The sequence below is a fragment of the Copidosoma floridanum genome, unplaced genomic scaffold, assembly GCF_036245765.1.
Source record: "Copidosoma floridanum isolate Cflo_tuat_1 unplaced genomic scaffold, Cflo_Japanese_pri ptg000035l, whole genome shotgun sequence".
NCBI classification, from domain to species: Eukaryota; Metazoa; Arthropoda; class Insecta; order Hymenoptera; family Encyrtidae; genus Copidosoma; species Copidosoma floridanum.
The window spans coordinates 3,411,209-3,436,604 of NW_028321912.1; the positions used below are offsets into that span (position 1 = coordinate 3,411,209).

Sequence of the window (25,396 nt, forward strand, 5' to 3'; positions counted from 1 at the left end):
AGCACCACGTTTGGTTGAGTCCCAAATTCAAATTTTTTTCAAGTAAACAACAACGCAATAAATTATGCTTTTCTTCCTCAGCGTAAAAATTTTTCTCTCAAAATCAGTAAATACATTTTTACGATATCTAGATTTCTTGTGGATGAAAATTTATATAATATCAAACACACTTTCTAAAACATGTGTGTATATCCATGGCAGCTGTTCACGCAACACTTATAATCCCAAAAAGCGAAATCCCCAAGCAAAGAGACACCGAATCTCGCGCTCTAAATAACGCGCCACTCGACACATATTATATATATAACAATAATGTGCGCATGTATTTATAACTACAAAATCGTCACTCTCTACTGTGTATACTATGGTCAAGAGGATCGTTGTCTCTGTTTTAATATAATACATAATCCACCGGGGCACGCGCCACATTCGTATGTATAGGTGTATGTGCCTAATGTGGCAGCGGCCGAGAAATTTCACGTGTGCGTATGCTCGACTTTCTAACGGCAGCTGCCGATCACCTGTCAAATTTATCGACACCAATTAGCTCACCGTCTTCGCGAGGGAAAGGCACGTTAATTATATGTATATATACACACCCACACCCATGTGCACCGCACGCTAACGCACCAGGAGACAAATTTAGATCCATCGCCGAGATCGCGATCTTTGATAACAGAGCGAGCAACGAGCGATCGGTTAATGAACGTGCCGGCTTCTATACATACACGGATGCGTGGCTGTGGTACGTATACATGCGCATTTACGCAACCATCGCTTTTGGACTGTGCAGGAATTTGTCGATCGGCGGGATTATTATTCACGGCCGTGGAAAGCTGCGGGGTTCTGATTTATTGTCATATGCGCGGGAATCGATAAAATCGACCGGAGATGTCAATTAGCGTGATAAATATGTATGGATGCGCTGGATTGGGGAGAGGCGTGTATCGTATACCGATTTTCGTATTTGACCGTGTAAAATTGAGGGATGCGCAGTGGTTTTTTGAAAGGTAAGGGTACCGATGTTTCAAACAATTTAGTATTCATTAATTTTTTCGGTAATATAGTTTTTGTCGGAAAAATCGATTTTTTACAATGTAGAAAAGTAATGGAAGAAAGAAAAAGTTGAGATCGGTATCGTTTTATCGTGATTCAAGTCGCTCAATACGAATCCGAGGTCGTTTTTGCGGAATTCGACATTTCCAATCTCTCTCCACCTATCATAGGGTAAAAAATTACCGATTTTTTAAAAAATTGATACATATGTATGACGTTTCAACGGTTCTTAAATAATGTATTACAAACTCGACTGTGTTAAGATAGTCGAATTTTCTAAAATTAACCTCATTCGTAATCAGCGATTTAACAAACCGTAAAATCCATACCGATCTTTTTTTTTTTCATATTGTCGGGAAAGCGACTTTTCCGTCAAAATTCTACAACTTGGATTATAGTTTTTCATTACTATCGGTACTGTAAACGTTAACAATTGAAGCAAACAGTACTAATTTTTAAAATATTATTTTATATATTTATTTCTTAAACTAAGTTGAATTTCGTTTAAAAAAAAAAAAAAAAAAAAAAAAAAAAAAAAAAAAAAAAAAAAAAGATTTGAGATGCTCAACACGAATTGTTCTTACGTCAGTTTGGAAGAAAAGTTTGCAGGAAAAAAAGAACAAACAACAAACAATTGACAAAGATTAGATACTCTGGAAAAATGTCGACAAAGAGCACAAAGTATCGCTCGATTTAGGATCAACGAGTGAATCAGATTTTATTTAGCGCGCGCACGGTTAAATAATACCGGAAACTTACTATCAATGGGCCGAGACTGTTGTTTGTACATGAATTCAGTGTACCGTTGTTTTTCGCTCTCTCATGCGATGACTACACTAATGCGATTCGCTGGTAGTGCACATATTATGATGAAAGCGGTGACTCGTCTGTAGTATGTAAGGTAAAGAAAAAAACAAAAAAAAAAAAAAACAAAAAGGTTTGTGTTAAATATCGGGACTATCAAAAAAGAATGGAAACATGTTCGTTCTTTTTTTTTCTAGTTAACAAAAAAAAAACTGATATGAAGATACAAAAAAATCAAAGTTTGGTGAATGAAGGGTTCAAGGTTAGGATATTAGTTTTCGTCGGATAAGTGCCATCGCCTCTGGGGCTATTTTGAGGCCCAAGGGACGTAAGGTAGCGATGGTGCTCATGTGGTGAATCCTATTTTTTCTACCGAAGGCACACCCGATCCTCAAAAACGCCCGAGGTTGGAGAATATAATTTTAGGTTAGAATCGTTATTTGAAGGCTGGTCAGAAGTACGTGTTATCATATAAGAATAAAGCTCCCTCGCACACCTACTGATGTTTTTGTTTATGTTAACATTGATTTTTATTGAAAACACCATGATGCGTCATGAAATTTTGATGCAATATATTTAATAACTACAACTCGTCAATTGACATGTTTTTTTTATAAAGTCTCTGTATTTTTGTCCATGTGAAAAAATTAGTTAAGGTCAACTATCACACTTTGCATAAGGAACCATGAAAAATATTGAAAAAATTCACACTCTAAAAAACGAATTCCTACAGTTTCACAGCGGTTTTTTTACCTGACTCGTAAGCACCCTTAAGGCGCCTTTCAAAAGGAAAAAAAGACGTGTTTTTTAGAAACGACAATCACAGCGATCTACCATATAATCAAGTACTCAAGACTGAAGCTGAAAGATGGAAAAAAAAGTATAGAGGCACCTGCATACGCGTAACCTGGAAGCTGCCTCGCGCACACACATCGTCGCCACGCGAGTGCGAACACGGAACTCGACTTTTTATTCCTCTCCCCTTCCTTCGATCATCGTCATTATCACCGTATTATTCGTGGCTCGAACGCTAAGCCTCACCGCACAACATCACCGAGAGAGAGAATATTCGCATCGAGGTTAAGCCGCGCAGTAATAATAACACACACGCGACATCATAATGTACATACTTTCTCGCGTCAGGCAATGACAGTTTTTTTTTTTTTTTTTTTTTTTTTTTTTTTCGGTCGATATAAGCTAATTACATACATTACACGGGCAAAATTTCCAGTATTAACGCGAGGTGCCTCTGAAATTCTTTTTGAGGCCGCAAGTGAACTTATATGCGATTGGTTTAAAAATGCATACATTTACTTCGTTGCGGTTACAATATCGTGCACGATCTGCTTTTTTCCTTTGTTTACTTACTGTGGATACTAAATTACACGCGAATAGTTTAAACGTAACGTTTACTCACAATGAACTTACTCCTTTGAGCTATTTTTATTGTAGCTGTAGTCGCAAAGTAACGGTACAATTTTTTTTTTTTTTTTTTTTTTTTTTCATTGCTATGTTAGAAAAAAAACACGACAAACAAAGCGCACTGGGCCATGTCACTATTTTTAGAAATAAGCATGATCTTCAAGTAATACTTAGTGCAATTAATCCCTTAGAAAAAATGGACAAAGGACACGTGTTTTACTGTAAAAAATTTTTTATTTGCCATGCACACACGTTCAGAATGTAAGAATAATTTTATTTTACAACTAATTTGACTAAGTAGTGCAATAATTGTAGAAACATTAACGTTGATAAAAAATATTGGTGAAGGTATACTACGTAGGCTCTTTGAATATGGTTGTAGAACGTTTCAAAAACCTCCACACAAAAGTAGTTTAATTAGATTCTTGCACTCGACAATGTACTCATAGGATTTCAATTGTACAAAGAACATTTTAAAGGAAAAACGTATCACGTATCGTGTAATTTGAAATTTTTGAAACTAGTACCAAAAATTTCAGTTTTTGCACGATACTTTATCACGCGATCAAAGTTATTACAGGTGAGTAGCGTGTGAAAATCTGGAAGGTCTACGCGTGACCAAACTTGTCGAAATCCATCCGAGAACAAACAATGCCACGTGCGCGGGAGAAAATCCAATAGAACTTTTCATTCGACACATCTTAAGACGCCGATAAATTAAAAATGTTTTTTACCCCCTCCCCCACCCTTCGTTTTATGCGCTCACTGGGTTCGATTTCTCACATAGATTGGACGCTAATATGATTTACAGCGGGATTAAACGAGCGCGCAAAAACCACCATCATTTGTCCGCTACCGTGATAAAGTGTACACAAAAGCCCCGTGTGTCCGCATTACTTTTGGCCGAGGAAAATATAATCGGTAGACCAGGTGGGCATTGGGTTTCAAAAAGTGTCTAAGCGTATTAGTCACTCGCGCGCAATTTGTATTTATAACGCGATCTCGACTCCACGCGCGCGAACAGAGAGGGACAAAGGAAACAAGGGCTGAAAATAAGAGTCGAGCCTTTTCGTTTTGGCAAAGTCCGTTGTGCCGATAATTCACTGGGTTTTGCGAAATCGGATCGTTAAGTACGTATACACGTTCGGACGATCGTTTGAAAAGCTCGACTCGCACGCGATGTGTAATACAGTGTAGCTCAAACTAGCTTAGAAATTTGTAAAAAAAAAAAATAATTTGTTTTATTTGAAAATTCCATCCACAACAAGTACCCAGAGCGATTTTTCTACAAAGTTTCTTTCGCAAAAGATGTACGACGCATTATGATGGTGATTTTTCATCAATTTTTGAAAAAACATGTTTGCCGTGTGGATAGTTTTCACGTGTAGCTGATTTTTTCAAACCAGCCTAAACAAAAGCTGAGAACTAGCTCTGTCGATTGAAAAAAAAAAAAATTTTATTTGAAAGCATAGCAATAAGGACTATTGCAAGTCGTTTACTCCTTTGTTGCTAATGGCATTACAAATTCATTCGATACAAAATGTATATCCCACATCTATATTCATCATTGAGCGCGCGGTGGCTCAGTCGGCTAGGTTGTGGATTAGGACGCGGGGGAGCCCGTGGTTCGATTCCCGGCCATAGTGCGACTTTTTCGGGCAATTACCTCTGTGATTTTTCACATGTGCTTTTTCACCACGCAATGCTCCTCGAGGAGGGTTTAGGCGACCTTCTCGCAGCAAAATTGCCTAATTCCCCCTACCCCCCTCCCAGTGATGGGAGGCCTCCCATCCCTCTTCCCTTCCTTCTCCCAAGTGCTAAGTGCCCATAGTAGTGCCCTTATTAAAGGAGCCGGACGTAGAGCACTATAATATAAAAAAAAAAAAAAAAAAAAAATCTATATTCATCGACTAATCGCTCCAGTGGAGGACGAAACTGACCGAAATTTTTGGACGTTCGAATAACGGAAAATCAAATACTTGCTTTAGCGTACACATTTGTGTACTTGAGGTCTCGACTAAAAAATATTATTGTTGATTGGATGTTAATAGCGTAATACCCAAAGCGATTTGTGTTTAGAATAAGCTTTCAGTGCAAATCGTAAGATAAAACGTATGCACTGAACACACGTGTTCGTTGATTGATACACAGTACAAATGTATAGTCGCTCATTGCTGTATAGTTGATAATGTTTAGGTGTATAAATCCAGAAAAAAGAGCTTCAATTGGTAATTGTGGAGATCTCTTGTGGTCAAAATTGAGTGCTTTTGGAATACAGTTTGCAATTGACATTTCGACCCTATTGTCAAAATTTCCTTTACGAAGTAGACGACGTACCAGTCCAAAGTCATATGTAAAAGAAAGCTTAGCCGCTTTTACCTCAAGTATCCGATTTCATTTGTTTACGAGCCCCAGACGCCATTTGAGTCAGTTGAAAAAAAATCACCCATGCACGCACGTAAGAAATCAATTATCTCTCAAGATGGGGGGGATTCCCAATTAATCAAAGAAAGTGGCGCCATCTGTAACCGTCGACCCTTTTAATAAAAAGTTATGAGCGCCCATCTCTTATACTTTTGGCAAACTTCTGGCACGGTATTAATTAATCGTGGCGAGAGATTTTGAGGCGTGTTTGATGAAATCATGTGGGTAGGCCTGTTAAAATCGAGGGTAATCGAGTGCAATTATACGCACACGAGGGGCCGTTAGTAGGATACGAATAACTGGATGGGTCAGAGAAACAATTTAGATTTGGGTTGATGCACTCAGCAGTTAATTTGGAGAAATTTTTTATCTATTAACTTGATGTAATATTGAGAGAAAGAAGATTTTCGATGTGGGGCTTGTAATTAAAGCAGCAGTATATGTACGCTGGTATACTACGGAATCTGAGACAAAAAAAAGTTCTTCGCCCATTCAAATCACGAATTAGCTATTACATATTACTAGTCGTTGACATGCATACATGGATAAGTCTTATGATTTTTCAAGTGTAAACTAAAAGTTGTGCATCACCGGCAAATGTATCTGGTGATTTAGTGTTTTTGCAAGTTGACTATAAAAAACCCGAAATCTAAAGATCCATGTGAAATTCCTCGAGGAGTCCTAAACTTCTACATTGATTATTAAACATCATTACCGGCTCTACTTAGGTGCTCAATCCACAAGTAATGGTTGTTCACGCAAAATCCCACGTGGAAAATCCTCGACGAATCGTGGAAGAATCCACGGGGAATCTTGAAATGGGGATGGTAGTTATTTCGTCATGAGATAATTATAACTACACAGTCAACTCAATCTTTTCAAAAAAAAGTTGGAGACGCACGCGCGTTCGGCACACCCAACAATCCAACGGACTTCAAACAAAGCAGAGGCGCCTTCTCTACCGTCGGTCACACAGGCGCCACGAATCTTAACCTCTTCGAACTCCCTCCCGGAATCATTAACCACCCGTGGCTGGATTCACTGATTTTTTTCTTGTTTTTTTTTTCGCTCTTCTAGAGCTATCGATTCAGCCTATGAATCACAGCAACATAGCCCGAGGGGATCGATCGGAGAAAACGCGCGCGCGCTAACCGATCATCGTAAATCCACGCGCGCAGTGCGTTATTCGCTCGTTAATGAGGCTTCGAAGCTCGCGTATAACCTACCTGTACCAATACATTAATACGTATGCGTGTGAGCTTTGAAATATATACCCACAAGTGTTCGTTGGGTTGCGTAATCCTTATGTGTACTATATATATATGCATACGCGTGTAAGCTATGTAGCAGGAAAAATCTGAGCGCCAGGATTATTGATATACATGTAGTGTGCGTGCGCCACTTGTAACTTATAAATCTGGCTAATTAATAAATATTTTCCGAGGAACCCCCCCCCTCCGAGTTCAAGTGTAACTGTAAGAGGAACAATTTTTACGATACACGTGCAGTATCGCATGGTGTGCTTGTTATATGGGTGATTCTGTCGTAAGTGGCGCATTTCGTGTCCAGGGCTCATATGCTACTACATGAAACTTAAACTGAATATTCTAATCACATGAAGTTTTGTTGAAAGAGTTTAACTGTCTTGGTAAAAACTTTCAAGCTGATATTTTGCCTCATAAATAAGTTAATTTATAGGAAAATATAGTCAAAATGTCACTTCCGTACCCCTTAATGGTAAAATCGTCTCATTTTCTAGCTTTCCTGCATCGGAACTTTGCAAAACGTTTTTTCCAGTAATATTGAGATAAAACATGGAACACGTCTCTCGGCGTTTGGTCTACTTAATTGGCCTTTTTTCGTGAAGTACATCGACGAATATCGATTCCACTTCCAACACTAGCAGCAAAGGAGTACACTATTTTAGATGGTCCAAAATAGGCTCAAATGATGGCCGAAACGAAGCTCTGTTGATTAAAAAAAAAAAAAAAAAAAATTGTTGAATTTGGTGCCACTCATCAAAAGTTATAGGGATTTTTTTATTTTATTTCGACTTTTTGACAAAAATCTACGAAATCTCATTTTTGGCGATTTTTATCGCTCCTCTTTCAACAGCTGTAACTTTTGAACGGAGGCACTAAATGGAACAAAATTTGTTTTTAAACAGTAGTGTTTGATCCTAGCATTTATTTTATTTGGATTAGAACACTTGATCTGTACAAGTAGCTTATCTACACGCATCAGAAGCAGACGTATTTTTTTTTCGAAAACTGACTAAAATTGACTTATTTAAAATACCGTACATCTTTTGATCCAAAAACTCTGGTGGTAGTAAAATCGCTTTGGATATATTTGTTGTGGATGGTATATTTTAGGTAGAACTACTATATGAAAAACAAATTTTTTTTAAACGATTCTTTAAGGCGTTTTGAGCCACTTATGGCAGAATCACCCATATACATTTGCCCATCGAAAAAACATACCGGAATTTATGTACAAATTATAGCTCCGAGGCTTCAGGAAGTGATGGCGCTCGCGAGAGAAGAGAAAAAACTCGATCGAGAACTTCAAAGTGCGCTGCACACGCACTGGCTTTCTATTAGGTGTGAAACTTGATTAAATATTTATTACGCGCGTTCATATACGCATTACACACGCATACAGCGCGCCACTGGCGCAAATTAATATTTATGGTGGGGAGGGAGGATTCCAATTTTTCTTTTTTAAACAGTTGATTTGTTTATTTGCGAGGCCACTTAACGAGAGATAATACCCCCGGGAGCTGCGGGGTTTTTTTACACTCGTGCACATGCACATACCTACGAGAAAGGGGCCTAACGAGCAACCGTTTGAGGTATGCGATCGTGTCATTCTTTTGATATAGAAGTACATCGGAGGGCCGAGATCTGGTTGTGTGTGGTAATTCAATAACGAGCCCTTAACGGAAGGGGGGAAGGATGTAAAAGGAGGATCGGAGGTGTTGGTGTGGCTTGTTACGGGCCCGTGTAATTATGAAATCGATATATGTGATGCAGGGGAGGGACAGAGAGAGCGGACGTTATGGGGAGCGTCTAGCCTTAGAGCATATACATATGTATATGCTCTAAGCGTCTAGCCGACGGAAATTGTAGGTTACGTTTGGGTTAAGGGGGGGGGGGGTTTGTTTGGGATATGGAATTCCTTGTTTTTCTCAGCCTCGAAGATTTTTGCGAGATAAAAAAAAGGAATACTTAGTCTCTCATCGCCGACACCTGCTTTGCTTGATGGTCGGTGATAATGATTTGGGGTTTCGAGATGGCCGGGTGTAGGATCCCCCACGGGCAAGTTTGTAAAAAACGTTTGGTTAGGAGTCCACAAAATTCATTCTTCTAAACGTATAGAAAGAATTATCTGCTTGTGGTTAACAAAAATCTTTCAAAACAAGGGACCTTATCCATTTTATGCACTGAGCAACCCAACTCTCTGAATCGAATAAAATTCCTTTATCCTCATTCCGTTAAGTATTTTGTTTGAAACAAAAAACATCAAGTCTATCGAAAAAAGCATTTTATACAATTAAATGAAAAATTCGTAATTAAGAAAACAATTCAATTGAATGAAATATTTTTTTTGAATAAACTTACATTTTTTTATTTATAAGAAAATGTTCAACGAAATGGGGGGCGGAGAAATTTTTTTTGGTTCAAAGAGTAGGGTAGCTCGGTGTTCTCTTAAACTTGTTACAAGTGCATAACTTGATATCTTTTTTTTTTGGTAATTCAAAAGTAGAATTTCTGTTGTGGACTTGCATTTTTTTTCCAACGCTCGAAATGTTATGAGTCACAAAAAACAAAATTTTTCCCACCAAACTTGAGGAATGTTTCACCGCTCTAAAACATCAGCTTGCAGGTTTATACCTGAGAAATCCTTGATGTTAAAGTATACACGCCTGTTCCTTGTTTGGAAAAAAAAAAATTCTCAACCATCGTGCCAACGGTGTTTATAAAATACGATATTGCGTGTAAAAGAGTGTAATATTATTTTCGGTTCAATAATACGGCGCAGTGTTCCGCGTACTGAGCTTATAAGCAAAGTCGAGTTGCAAAATAAAAAAAAAAACCTTATACACACATGCACGGTGACCAGGAAACGATGCCCATTGCACCTCTTCCTCTCTTAACATACTTTTCATTTATTTTAGTGAATATCTTTTTCTTTTTTTTTAAATCACTCTGTAATCGTTTGTACCTAACCATATATGAATTAGCACACGAGGGTGCGGAACGAAAAGTCATGCATGCATTAAAAAAGAAATCACACAGCATGAGTTGTAATGTATATATGCAAGATGTGTGCGTCTGCTATGCGCATAGTAATGTAGGTTAGATTAATAAGGTTAACCTCAAATCTCGCGATTTCTTCATCATACATATAATATACCGCAAACGAAGACGCGTGGGTTTCCGACAGAGAAACCGTACGTGCGTGTATGCCAAGGCTAGAAGAAAAGAAAAATTCAACTTGACGAAACCTGCAAAGCCTTTCAACAACTTGACCAGAACTGAAGAAACAATGGCTGGAGGAATATTGATATTGTTAACGAAGACTCCCAGGACGACGATAAAAAGTGGTTAAGGGCGACGGGGCTCTTACCTGGCGCGCATAACTACTATTCAATTCCAAGTGGCTAATTGAAAAGCCAAAGATCGTTTTCGAGAGGCGCCGAGAATATAAGTATACCGACACATATATATAACATACGTGTATCGTATAATGAAACCGGTTGTTGCCGGCAATGCCGGCCGGGTATGTATATATAAGCGTATTCAGCACGTGCAAACACACTTCTTTCTTTCCTCTTGACTTCGACGCCTGCCTAGAGCAATACAGCATGTCAGAGACTTGCATGCACGAGTGAAAGGATACACGGCGACGACAGCGATGCGCTTCGGGTCATTGGAAAGTCATCTTCTCGGCATTTTAATATGATGCCTGGAGTCTCGTTGGGATTTTTTTTTTCGTTTTATTCATTTTTCCACTTTCAGCGACGAAAATGACAGAATTAGGTAGCGTAACATACGTGTTGTTGAATCAATCACGCATGTACAGTTTTGAAAACTACATAGAGATTTGAATGCAGGGAGCTTTTGTGATTCAACTGTTCTCAGGGAGCATCAATGATTTTCTTAAAATTCAGAGAAAGCAGTTAATAAAACAATAACAATAACCATGCATTCAGCAGGTTAGAAAATTGTGTAAATTTATTCAATATTTTTTACCACAAATTTTTTTATTAATGAGCCTAAATTCATTACTGTCGTTAAGAGCTTGTACTAAGAATTAAAATTTCATCAACAAAACGAATTGTAGGTGTAAGCATTTTAAACATTAATACAGTTTTCTGACACGTTGAACAGTTATTGTTGAAAGACTCACTCTGCATTTTGAGAAAATGAAGGCGAAACGAGCGAAAAACAAAAACCACCCCATCGTCAGTCCACATCTTCAACTGAGCGTTTTCCGCAAGCAATCCGTGCCACGCGATACAATGGAATCTCACGCGTGTGCAGCCTTGGGTTCTTTTCCTGTACAGTAATCTTTGATCTCATAGGCTCTCATAGAGGGGAGGAGGATAATCTTTTTTTTCTTTTTCATTTCTAATCGAACACCGAAACGTGATCGAACAAGGGAACGTGTTGAAAACAACTTTTTGAATATACATATTTAACTGATTCCATTTCAGTGTTAGCCGAAAAATTTGTCAACGACGCCATTTACACATACAAACACTCCACTGGGTTATCTTTCGGAGGATCACTGTTTTCGGTTGCATCAAATTACCCGACTACGAGGCAGTTACGGATCTTTATCTCCAAAATCGACTCTGTCGTCGCGTGCGTGTAAGTATCAATTTACCCTAGTACTGTTCTTTAAATTTCCAACCCACTTCGCGTATGACAGCACATTTGCATGTATATGTGTAGTGTACACCCAGTTTGGCCCAACGCGAAGGAGGTGAGAGGAACGGAGAGGAAAAAAGGGCCAACCACCCGCTCTTTGAAATGTAAGACCGATTGTTCGCGTTTGCCGGCCGGTTTTGCCGGCTAGATCCACGCCTCCTCGGAACACAGCCGGCGGGAGCACACGGCCGGGAGATCCGCCGGCTCGATTGCATCGGGCCTTGATGGGGAAAGGAGCTTGCGAAAAACCCCTTTTCACACCGCGACTCGGTGTGGTTTCTTTTTTTTTCTGGGTTGATTCTTTTTTTTTTCATTTTATACGTTGTACACAGGTTATGGAGCGCAGCTGGCTTGGGGATTGAGATGCGCACCCTCACATTACACGTACAAACGTGGGAATGAAATGCATTAATGAAAAACGTGCGTTTCTTATTTGTTTTCTATACGTTGGAGTCGTTTGTTTCTGCCATGAAGAATCGTGTACGACTCCATCGTGCGAATACAAATGTTTTTTTTCTAAATTATTGTAACGGGACCCTAAAATTGGGAATCCCAAAAATGAGGTTAGTTTAGCAAAGTAAAAAGAATTGTTCAAATAAAACGTCCAATGACAGTTGGTAAATAATTATAAACAACGTCCAATGGTGGTACTGTCATATTTTGAATTTATTAAAAAACAAAACGACGTTTCGGCCGTTTGGACAACGTACCGGCCCTCATCAGGTACAAAAATCTCTGACTCTTACGAAAGGGATGTAAAATCGTAATGATTACGATTCTTTACGATCACATTACGATTTTACATCCCTTTCGTAAGAGTCAGAGATTTTTGTACCTGATGAGGGCCAGGACGTTGTCCAAACGGCCGAAACGTCGTTTTGTTTTTTAATAAATTCAAAATATGACAGTACCACCATTGGACGTTGTTTTTAATTAAAAAGAATTGTATGCAATTGTATATGTGTATAATACGGGGGGGGGTACTCTGTAACTTCTGCACCGCGCCATACCACAACTTGACGTCACGTTACAATGAATAAGTAAATAGTAACGTACCGTCAGTCTGTGGCGTGGCGTGGTGTAGAAGTTACAAATACCCCCCCTGAGAGGGAGAGATTCGAAACTTATTGGAGCAGCCGGGGGCAGCGAATTGATAGTCCGAGTCTTTTGTTGAGTGGCTCTTGTATTTGTTACGTATTTATTGTTCGCGTATGTATGTGTGTACCCGAGAGTCGATTTGCCTCTTGCGTTATGTATGTTGTACGAACAGGAGGGACGGACGAGAACGAACAGGATCAGAGAATGGAGCGGCTGTTATAATAAAAGGCACGAAGTGTATTCCAAGGATACCTGATGCGCCAAGCTGTGTATAGTCGTAAGACAATCAGCGATTGAATTTCGTATACGAGACGCGCGAATCCCAGGGGTTCGACTCGTGTCGAGTGATTTCTTCTTGAGATCGGGTGTGAGCCCCATTTTTAAAGGTGTAGTGTCTGGTGATTGCTGTCGCGTTAATTTGCATTTTGGTGCAGCTTTACTGGGAACAATTTTTATCTCGTGTGCCCGATTAGTACGCGATTTTTATGATGTTTCGTTGATTTCTCCTATGGGATTTTGAACGATCGTGGGAGACTTGGATCGATGCAAAACAAATTTTTATAAATATGATGTATGGAAAATAAATTCGAGTCAGTTTCGATAATTAGTAGAGATTTTCATCGAAAATGCCCTCACAATTATACGAGAATTGCATTTTTGATGCAACTACCAAAATAATTTACTGTGCTAGTTCATGATTCGCATTTAAAATAAAAACTGTGTGACGATAAACAAGAGAAGGGGATCTCGTGCCTCACCCTCATTATCATACATCTATAGTAGTGTAAATGAAATACGTAATATTAAAATCGCAAGGAAACAAGACTATACATGTATGCGTCACTTACTCAAGACGTCCTACCTGTGCATAAGATCTTGTGTGTGCAAACCCATTGTCCTGTTACTACAAGTGAACTTATTTATACCTGCACTATGTAGGAGCAACAAAAGCGAAAGACACTCGGATTAGATGAAATTATACAGATGCACCCTCCCCCAACTTCTGTACTTTGCAAACAGATAAGGTACATACATATACTTGCAACCTTGCAATAATGAGGTACATCATAACAATAATCCCATTTTATATTTTTATTAGATAGTTATGGCCTAAGAAAGATAATACGAATACCTCAAACGCTGCAGCTATGAATAACTTGGCACATAAAAAACTTTTAATTTCTTTCTAGAAAACGCATGAAATAACCCACGGTTGTGTTTTCATTTTTTTTTTTTTTTTTTTGACGAGCAGATGCGTTTATTTACCATCTTCTTCATCGAGTGGAAAATTGCAGTATTTTTATACCACAAGAAAAAAAAAAAGTCTTTAAATGATACGATTAGTACCATTTTACTCTTGGCAACCTAATATTGACAATTTAATTGCTGAGCAGTAATTTTTACTGTTCAAACATTAAAAATCACTGTACCGACGATAAAAATTACTGTTCGTAAGTAAAATAGTAAAAAAGTCTCTACATAACTTGGTAGTATTGGATTACCATTCTTATCGCATTAATTTTGATAATATTTTCTCTCAGTGTAACCGATACTGTACTACAATTAGCGTAGACGTCAGATATGCCGACAGTTGTATATTCGCGCACACATGTTCGTGCTGAAACAAGACAACTCCGACGAAATTGACGAAAAAGACATCTCTTGCGCACGAGGAACGACTTGTGTATTTTAAATTTATGTAAAGAGACTTCTCGCAAAAAAAAAAAAAAAAAAAAAAAAGAGTAAAAAAAGGACCGTCGTTCGAATTTTGAACCATCTCGCGCGTGTATTTCGCCGACGCTTACTCCCGCCCACTCGCTCTTTAAAATTTTTCCAACAATAGAACATCTATTTTCGACTCCGTGGCGATATTTTTTCTCTTTATTTCTTCCCCCCTCCCCAAAAGAAAAAAACTACGTCACTGAGTGACTGGTGCAAAAATTACGTCACAATCAGGATTTGAACCTCCAGAAAAAAAAAACAACAATAACGATCGATCGGTTCACCGCGAATGATAAATGTTGCTCGCACATGGTTTTGATACACAATCGCGTCGACAACCTCGCCGTGCGCGAACTTGCAAAATTAGCGAATCAAAAGTACAGCCTAGACGTACTATATATTATTCCCCGAAAATTTCCGTATATCTTGAATTTCACGCTGTTGCATGCACCCACTGTACCCAACAGTGTCTCCGTTAGGCTGTGGCGCAATCCCCGATTGTGTCGCGTTAGCGAAAATTAAACATCGCGGGTGTATCGCGTGCGTCTCTTCGCGTTGTCAGTTGCGCGAATAAATAAGTCACGTCTATGGTCAAATACACATAAATATTTGGCAAAAGTCACACACACACACACACTCTGATTTTGCCTCGCATGTGTTTACCGTTACACACACGCGAATCTACTTGTGTGTGGGTATATACATATTTTTTTGTTTCGCGCGTGCATATCACGTAACGCGCGTTTGGCGTTTATACTGCACATGTATATAGAGTGTTATTATATACCAAGAAATAAGATTTATATTTATATCGAGACTCGAGATATAGGTATACATAAGTATAAAAATATATGTATTTTTTTCTGGCGCTTTTTGCCAAACGCTCCTCTGACCGTTTCAGTTTTCATGCGCTGTATGTACGTGAAAATTAACATTCACGGCGCATATATACGTATTTTTTGCACAACAAAATGTTTCGTTCATTGAAAATAAATCTTATATTAACCTTATACGAGATCACCGTACATCGATGAAAAAAAAGAAAAATTCAAGGTAACGGCACCACTTGCTGTATACACGTATAATATACACGCACAAAACATGAAACAACCTTGTAAATCGGTATACACGCGTCACTCAGGCGATCGCGTATATAAACGTGCCTCCCACTCCTCGCCCCCTTTCTTACTTTTTGTTCCTTCTCCTATATGTAACCTCAGCGATTTTTACTTGTACTTCCGTATTTTTCTTCTTCCCCCTATTGCAGATATTTACACTCAGACACGCGGGTGTATCTTTCGATTCAACAGAGTAACAGCGTTTGAATAGCAATTGAAGCACAAGAGGCAGAACTTTTTGCTATTTTGCTAAGGATACGTACTTAATAGTAATCATGTGTCTGTATAGTCGAGTTTTATCGCTCGGATTGTTTCTTGTGATTGCGGCGTATACCTGGCGTCTATTGGTACATATTATATACATGGATAAATATAAAACACAAACGTGTGCGCATTCGATATTTTTGTGTGTGTAATTTTATACATCGGTGGTTAAATTGTTATTATCATTTCGTGAGGAAAGAGCATAAACAACATTTTTTGATTCTATATACTGTATAGAAACTCATCTAATTTATTCATACCAAATAATAGTAACTTTAATTAAATAAATAACTTTTCTATAATTTAGTATCGAGAGGATGTATATGAGGAATCGTACGAAAAATCTGTCATTTTTGGTATCGAAAAAGGAGGTAAAATTTGTAGGGAAGCGCACATCTGGAAATGAGCTTTTTTTTGTCCTTAGAACAAGAAAAATATTTTCAACATAAATTTTTTTCACATCATTTTTCGATGATAAATTTTAAATAAAATTTTTACGACTTTTTTGACTTTTCAATCATAACTCTATCCCAGCAGGTCAGAGAGAGAGTTGCTTGAAGCATAAAAATAAAGCTTTTGACATAAGCTTTGGTATTATTTTGAGTTGTTAAAAAATTTTATGATCTTCCAAAGCTGTCAGCAATTATTAAAGTAAAAATCGAAAAATTCCTCAAATTCATGAAAATTTGCATATTTTCGATATTTTTTTTTATACTTTATTTTTGATGATAACTATACTCCAGACGGTCGTACGGGGTCTTCAAAAAAAAGCGATGAAATTCACGAGATAGGCTTTAATTTTCTTTTTGAATCATAAAGAATTATTGCCAGCGTCAAAAGTAACTAGCAGAATAAGCATAACAAACAAGAAATTCAATAAAATTCGTAAAATTATTTTTTCTCCTATCGAGCAATGAGTGTCAATTCATGTTCAACACTTTTCAAGATTGAAAATTGAAACTTTTTTCAAGTGCTTTATTTTACTGCTTCAAGCAACTCTCTCCGACCTGCTGATGGGACAGAGTTACGATTGAAAAATTCAAAAAAGAGTCGTGAAATTGTATTTTAAACTTAGCGTAGAAAAATAAAAATGCGACAAAAAAGTTCGTGCCAAGACCTGGTGTGCTTGTTCAAAGTATTTTTTTTTTTGTACTGAAGGATACCTGTGACAAAAAAAAACGTGTGAGGTATGTTTACCTACAAATTTTACCTCATTTTTTGACACCAAAAATGGCAGATTTTTCGTAGAATTCCTCATATTTTATTCAAATGAATAATTTCTTTTTCCGTATTCAAATAATGAACGTTCATTCGGAGTGACGAAGTTTTTTTTCGACCGTTGTCAAAAATATTTTTCCTCGTGTACAAACGTCGTGCAAAACTCCAAAAGTAAGATTATGATTGTCGTATCTTGTAGGTCGTAAAAATTGTATTTATAATTTAGAAATGAAAAGAAAAAAATTGAAATCCAACAACCATCGAAGCCCGCGCATGGAGCAACCGACAACATTGCGATTCGATTTCTTTTGAAAAATTTTACTGCTAATCCCCTTTGAAATTCGAAAAAAAAAAAAAAGAAAAAAAAACACCAGATGCAACATATGTTGTTGTTGTTGTTGTTTATTCAAGAACGTCATCATCGCCTTCCAGCAAAATAAACACAAAAATAAATATGACGCTATTCCACCCAAAGTTTGCCTCATTCAATCGAACCTCGCGCTGGCGAATCCAAAACCTTACACAAGCAGAGAGAAAACCTACAAAAGTGCAGTTGTACCCCCCCCCCCCCGAAAATTAATCGGCCCTCCCACGCGGCCACGTGTGCATACAGGAAGGAATTTTTCCCTTGGCGCATTCCTTCCCTGAGACCCCGCGCCGCAGCAATCCCGCGGTTGAATTTGTCAAGACGTCGCAGAGCTGCCATACACGCGTAGATAACGAATGAGGGTTTTTTTTTTTACTTTTGCCATCTTTACTAGACTTAAATGCGAGATGGGACGTGGGGGGGGGGGTGATCAATTCACGGGTGACTTTGTGTGCGTGCATTAAAGGTGAAGACGCGGGACAAATCGGCCGGAGCTGCGGAGGACGTTAATGGACGCGCCCGACTGTGCAGGTGCGCGATTTTTCCTCTTTCTTGGGAGGTATGGACGAGGGAAAAAGCGAGAGTGGAACGAGAGGACGGCTTGACGGTGGAGTTTGCAGGTTGTTGGCCGTGTGCTGGGGTAAGACCACCTTGGAGGGAATTTTTTTTTTTTTTTTTTTTTTTTTTTGGTGCCCATCAACACGTTGAACGAAAAGTACTTTTGTTGCACTTAGTGTACCGTAATGCACCTCAACAGGTTAATTAACAATTGAATTTTTCAAGAGACACTTGCGCAAGATTATTAATTTCGCACTTGTATCTCACAATGAGTTTAAAAATGTCGAAAGTCATTAACTTTTTTTTTCTATTGCTACGTTTTAGTGTTAATCATTATTAAAATTTCAAAATATATCTAACAGCTACATCAATGTGAGCGTTTGATAAGTGAGCGCATGGATTTATCATAGTGAACCAGCGCTATTGAACTACAATTTAAAAAAAAAAAAAAAAAAAATTCGCCCAAAACATTTGAAAAATGTAAAATGTATCTTCCAATAAATTTAAATGCTGCGTAAATCCAAGTATTTAGAAACCAAACACTTTAATTTTCAACACTTGTTGATAAATCACTCGAAACTAGACAAACTATACTGGATGCGCTTTGAGCATTTTAAAACCATCTGTTGGAGGTGAGACGTGACTAATAGTAACGCGTGATGTTTAAAAAAAAAAAAAAAAAGAAAAAAAAAACTAAAAACCTCTGTAGTCATAACAGAGAGCCAAATTGCAATAATGTAAAAAATGAAAAATTATCAAATCAGGTGTTGTATTGCAGCATTCTTAGTAGTAAAACCGTGGGTTGCATCCTTTCTCAATTGCCTTGCAAAAAATTAACATAATGAAGTCTTCCACATGTTTTTCAGCAAGTCTCAATGCACGATTTAACCAAATTTATAGTCAGTAGAAATATTCACATTTGAGATTATAGCATTAGCTACAATAACTGCAAGTATACTTAATGTGCGAGTACCATCACTTATATACTGTATGTAAAAAAAACTATTTGATCAATACATATCGAATTTTTCCAGGGTTACCTATATATATATTTTGCAAGTTACCACCTGGAAACTTGAGAATTTTTTTCTATAAAACAGTTACTGCCCTAATATGCAACTCATTGATTATGGTTAGAAAATTACGATGTCTTCACGTTGCTCCATAAGAGTTTGTGTACAATGTGCGAACTTTGATAGCAAATATCTTGAAATTTTCCATAATTAGAGAGGAAAATAAAGACACCGCTGAATCAGTGGACGTTAAACGAATTAAAAAAGCAGCCCCAGTTTATATTTGTAACGACGTATTTAACGAACCATCGATTTCGTTGTTTTGAATGCGCTTGATTATCGGTACCATGGCGAATTGCAAGTGAGGCACGTCAAACGCGTTAATTTTACCGTGCATTGTTTACTTTCACGCGCGACTCTTTTGTCTGAAACGTCAGGAGCAGTTCGTCGCGTGACATCGTCGCGAATTTCAAAACCACGCAAACGGACGGTATAACTGAAAAAAACACGCGCCAGTTCGTTCGACGATGAAACAAATATAAAACACCTCCAGAGATGTATGTTTGATGTCGCCCCGTGTGCGCGTGTGTTTGTATGTACATGTATCACAGAATTCGAACGTGTTTATTCGCGATACACTTTGTTTGCGTGACGATTTGGGACGCGACTTGCTTTCATGGGTTTTCGCTCATAATGGACAGTATTTATAATCTTGACAGTTGACAGAGAAAAAAAAACTTTTTTTTGTAATAATTTTTATGCACAAAGATTCACAGGAAAACATTACTCTACGCGATAAATGATGAACAAAACCAGACCAATACAATACGTCACGACGATGAATAAATCAAACGCCCATGCTCGCAATAAGTCAATTTTTTTTGTTCGACCAACGAAAATTAGTGTCAATATTTTTGCTCTCAGACGGCAAGAAAAAAAAAAAAAAAACAAATTAAAAATAACGAAAAAGCATAAACGGTACAATTATATACCGATCAAAATAAATCATCGGATTGAAAAAACGCGAATCCCCGATCGTCAGCAGCTGCAGCAACAACAACGTAAAATCGTCGCGCTCGTCTTCAAATAGAATCGCCAAATGCTTGCTTGCTCTGCTGTTTGTTTTCTTCGTTTTTTTTTTCCTACCATCTTTGCTGTAGCGTAAATAGAAGTATTGCATTTTATTTTCAAGTATCATGAAATTTTCACAACGTATAACTATTATTGCTTGAATCGAATAATCATACATTTTTATGTGATCTATTTTTTTTAATGATTTTTCAAATAATTTTTTTGGCTACCTCGTGAAAAATAAATTCGTTGCCGATCCCTAATTTTGTAATCAGAGAACGGAAACACTCACTAGAGCACAATTTCGACAACAAACGATTTTTTTTTTTTTTTTTTTTGTTTCGCCAAGAAGTGAAATTTCTCGTCGCAAGTGGCATGACTTCCGGAAAACGTATGATGAAATTCGTGTAATCTGACATATGATTCATTTTTCCCGTACTTTTGACACTTTTTGTCGGCTTATTAACTGTACCTACTATAGATTGCGTTTATATTGGCATCTACATTAGTTCTGTGTAATGTACTACTATTTATCAGAAAAATCACAGAAAATCCGTTAAACGCATAGTATTTTAATATATACACTCGAAGGACTATAGCACATACTCTTTTTCATCAAATGAATGAAATTTACTTTATCTTCCCGAGTTTCAGGAATGATTTCATAGATTTGATGAAATTCCTGAAAACCATTTTATTTAATCTCCATAAATGTACATTCACGCACGATTTCAATTGACTTTGTACAGATTTAGCCAGCGATTTCAATTTATTGGATGTTAATTTGCACCCAATTATGCTTCCAAGAGATTTTAACGAATTGAGATTGACTCCCTCGAAGTCCGAATGATTTCATGATTCGAATTGCGCATTCGTCAATTCCCCATAGTGCATATGGATACACTTCCTATTTTTTTAAGGCAAAATATTATTCAGGCCAACGCGCAATATTCTTTTTTTTATTTACACCCAAACAGACGCGCAATTAGTCAAGAGAGAGAGATAGATTCAACCGTAAAAGTGTATCAGCGACGAAAGACTCTTACCCACGCGACACCTGACAACTGCCCGATACATCGCACGCTAGCTTTGTCCCATTGTGCTGAGCCGATCTGTTTTGCTTTACATGTATATGTATAAGGTAAAGGGCCCATCTATGAGACAGTTTTTTACCACTTTTTTTGCTATTAAATTAATGTACACTCTCTATGAGCGGAAATATATCAAGTTTTGGTATCAATGAAAGCATTAGATCATTACGAATAATATTATAATTTTTAAATTCAAATAAAACGTTAAAAAATAATTTTATAAACAAATATAAACAGGATGGAAATGCACCTATTAATGAGACACATTGAATCTGTAGGGCCCTGTGTATGAGACACACGTCCGTTACTATGAGACACCCATGTTATTTAAATGCGTCTTGAGTGTCTCTTAATAGGGACAACACATGTTTGAGGTTATGTTTTCACATTGTACCTATGTATGAGACAGGGTCTTACAATAAAATTCTTTATTATTTAATAACGTTTGAAGTTCTTTAAAATATTTGTTTATTCAAAAGATTATATTATAATGATATTAAAAAAAATTTCTTTTCATGTTTAAGTATTACGTATATAAATTAAACTGGGTGTCTCATGCATAGGTACCGATTTTAAAATTGTCTCATAGATGGGCCCTTTACCTTATGTGGTAAGCGCGCGCGTCTATCCCGTTCTCGTATGGCCGTGCATTACTTCTCGAAGCGAACGCACGTCATCGCGGCTCGCGTCACACGCGGGCGATAAAACCCCTTGATTAATTGACTGCAGCGCGCGTGCTTTTCTGAAATGCCATTTGCGCTTATGATTTAACGCTCGATCGGCTTGTCCCGATAACCTTTCGATTTCGGGCCAATCAGTGCGAATATGCATGTTTATATGCGTACATATATATATAAATATATACATGAGTGGGTTTTGTCGATCAATATTGGAATTGCTTTTTTTTTTTTTTTTTTTTTTTTTCGTTGTTTCAAGTAGCCGATATTCGTATCTGATAAGACGTCGATTTGTTTAACGTCTTGTCTGACAGGTATATGTTACTTGCTTGTCCCCCTACATGAAAAAATACAAAGCAACCGTGTTCCATTACCTCTTATTTATGTACAGCTCAAAAAAAGGCTGTTCAGTCTACAAATTGTTTGGTCCTTACTAACGAAATCAGTCTGTAATCGTGTTCAATACATTCCAAAACACTTGAAGTACATTTTACGTTAAAGGGCAGTTTTATATTTTATTTCTGGTGAATTACAGTAAAAACAATCGAATTAGGGACTCAGGTCCTTCACAAGTGTATTATTATCATTTCGTAAAGTAGTATGCAACTATGACACAGTTATTTCATACAGTTTATGCGATATCACGAAAGCGTTAGTAAAATCATATTAAGTAGTCTCAAATGATTATGGAAGAAAATAAATGCAATTGCTAAGTAAACATTGTATCAGAATGTAGCCATATTGAAATCATTACGAAATCATCAAATTCTTTGTAAAATCTGAAATCCCATATAGTTTAAAAATACGCTCATGTCATTGTGAAATAAAATACACTTGCTAAGTAAACATTGTATCAGAATGTAGCCATTTTGAAATCATTACGAAATACATTAAATACACTTGATAAGAAAATGCTGCATCACAATGGAGCCACTGAAATCATTGTATGGAATCATCACCAAAGACTTAGTTAATCTGAAATCCCAGCCAGTTTTAGGGTCGAAGTAAAATCAGAGCTTGAAATCAATAAGCCCAATTGCACCAAACTTTGCTCGCCGCTCATCAAAAACCCATACAACATCGTTAAACCATTTTAAAAATCGACTTTGACTTACATAACCCCAAAAATCATACAAAGGGGTCACTCGTATACAACTCCGAACCGCCGAAACGACCAATCACGCATAAAAAATGCATATATTCAACACTCAATCCCGCGCAACACCCGTAAATCCATCATCTCCACTTAGCATCGCATCCATCATATACTCCGTGAATTGTTTTTTGCCCCACACTAACGACCGATGAATAAAAAAACCTCGGACTCAATCGCTTCTGTCCCCCGAAATCTCCCGGTGCGCACTTATGTATACAAGACCGGATTGTTATTGGGTATTTATGGCTTTTCGATGCATTTCGAGCGCAAGTGCAGTTGGGAATGAAGAGCAAACAAACTGCGCGGCTGAGCTTTTTTTATTGACCACGAGCTAGTTCGGGTTTAACGATTTTTTCAAAGATGTCCCGACCTCCCGGGTAAGCGTGACACTTTGTAGAACGACGCTCTATTAAAATTGACGCGAAGAAATACTGTCCGTTCAAGTTGGTGCTCGGTATCGTTTATTTTGTTTTTCCATGTCCGTGAACTGCTCGCAGGTTGGTATATATTACGCAATAAACGCTTGTACCAGTGCAATTTCAAGTCGACCGTTCCAAGAGACCTTGTCAATTATTATCAACGAGTGCAACACACGAGCATTTATTGTGCGTTGGTGTGAGACATAGGGCTCGCGAGTGATTTTACATTGAGATCGGTAAGCTGTCGGTGTAATCGGTTTGTCGAGTGCAACGGATTTCTGTTGAAACAAATGGCACTCGCTTCTTTACGATCGAGAGAGAATAAAACGGACTCTCTCGGATACAAAAATTAAAAAATTTTGCTCGTCTGAGTGAAAAATTTTTTTCATAATATTCTTCGGCACGTTTTAAACGAAAACGTTATTAAAATACACAGACTGTCAAAAAATTGCTTAGAATCAAGAAAACATTCACTAGAATAGTTCCAAGTGAAATATCTCTTGAAATAAAATTATATTTTCTTACTGCCACTAAATATTCATTTTGAACAAAAAAATGTTATGTTGTTTCAAGAGAACATTTACCCGGTACTACTATAGTTTGAATATTTTGGCGTAGAAAATTTACACATTTCGAAAAAAAATGCGAAAAAAATTTCGTTTCGTTTTTACGAATTTCAATAGCGTTTTGTACTTTGTTGTCACTCCATCATATTTTGAATGAACCAGGGCTCAGATTTTACCGTGCAGTGTATAATTGTAAATATACAGTATGTAGCTGTAATCTTTTTTTATCCAAAAGTACACACTTTGTGGTAAAATTTGAGCTCTGGTGGATTGAAAATAATAGAGCGACGAGCAAGTAAAACGATGTTGAAATTCATAAAAAACGTATTTTTTCAAAATTCAGGAATTTTTTCGCCGAAACTAAGGGGTTGAGGTACATACATCCCAATTAGTTTTTGTTCAAAATGTGCCAAAGAATATTATAAAGTTGTTTTAGTCAAAACAATTAAGTATCAAACGGTACTTGCAAGTTCCCCGCCACGCTGCCATACTAGTGGGGCGGCCAGGTAGGTATCCGTAGCCTCTTATATGTCCACGACTGCACCAAAGTGGTTTCAACGTATTTTTACCTCCTGAACACGATGCTGTTGGGTGCGAGCCCGAAAAAGTCCGGAGTCGATTGTTATTAACAATTTACATGAACAAATAAAAAAATTTTACGTTTCCGACCCAAAAAAAATTCAAAATATGTAAACCTATATAATGTACAGGACACAAATATTTATATTCAGTACATATCCATGGAACACCGTCGATGAGCCAAAAAATCAATAGCAATTTATAAATTCAAAGTGTAAAAGTTCATTGAGAATGTTATAAACTGTATTGATGAAGATTTGATCCGGCTTTACTTTGACCAATAGTTAGAAAAATTTCTTATAGGTGGTGAAAATAATTAAAAAAAGGTTAACAGACAAATAATTACAGAATACAAGCAAAATCATACGTGAAGAACTACTAGCATGAGCTGAAAACTTAGTTTCTGTCCAACTTTTCTTTTTTTTTTCTGCAAAATCCAAGAATTTTACAAAAAAAATTGAGGTATTTTTTGTTTAAAATGGAGCAATTAACCTAAGGAATTCTTCTTGGGTCAAAAATGAGAAATTTTTTAATTTTTTCATGTAAATTGTTAACAACAATTTCCCTGGCTCTGTTTAGTAGATCAAAACACGTTGACGATTACATGAAAACTAATGAAACATAAATTATATCCCGAAATTGTCGTCGAAAGAATAACGCGTACCGAGAATTCATCGAATTCAGTGATTTTTCTATCTTTTTTTATTTTTTTCTGAACAATCTACTTAAGCATTTTACGAAAAAATAGCAGGAAGTATTTTTTGTTTAAAATGGACCAATTAACCTAAAGAAATTTTTTCTTAGGTCGGAAACGTAAAATTTTTTTATTTGTTC

At 37.2% G+C, this 25,396-nt stretch overlaps 1 protein-coding gene across 1 annotated transcript in view; it reads right to left on the reverse strand.

Moving 5' to 3' along the window:
- The window catches only part of LOC106641451 (ras-related and estrogen-regulated growth inhibitor), a 115,599-nt gene that overhangs the window by 82,253 nt on the left and 7,950 nt on the right, over positions 1-25,396 (reverse strand). The window lies entirely within an intron of this gene.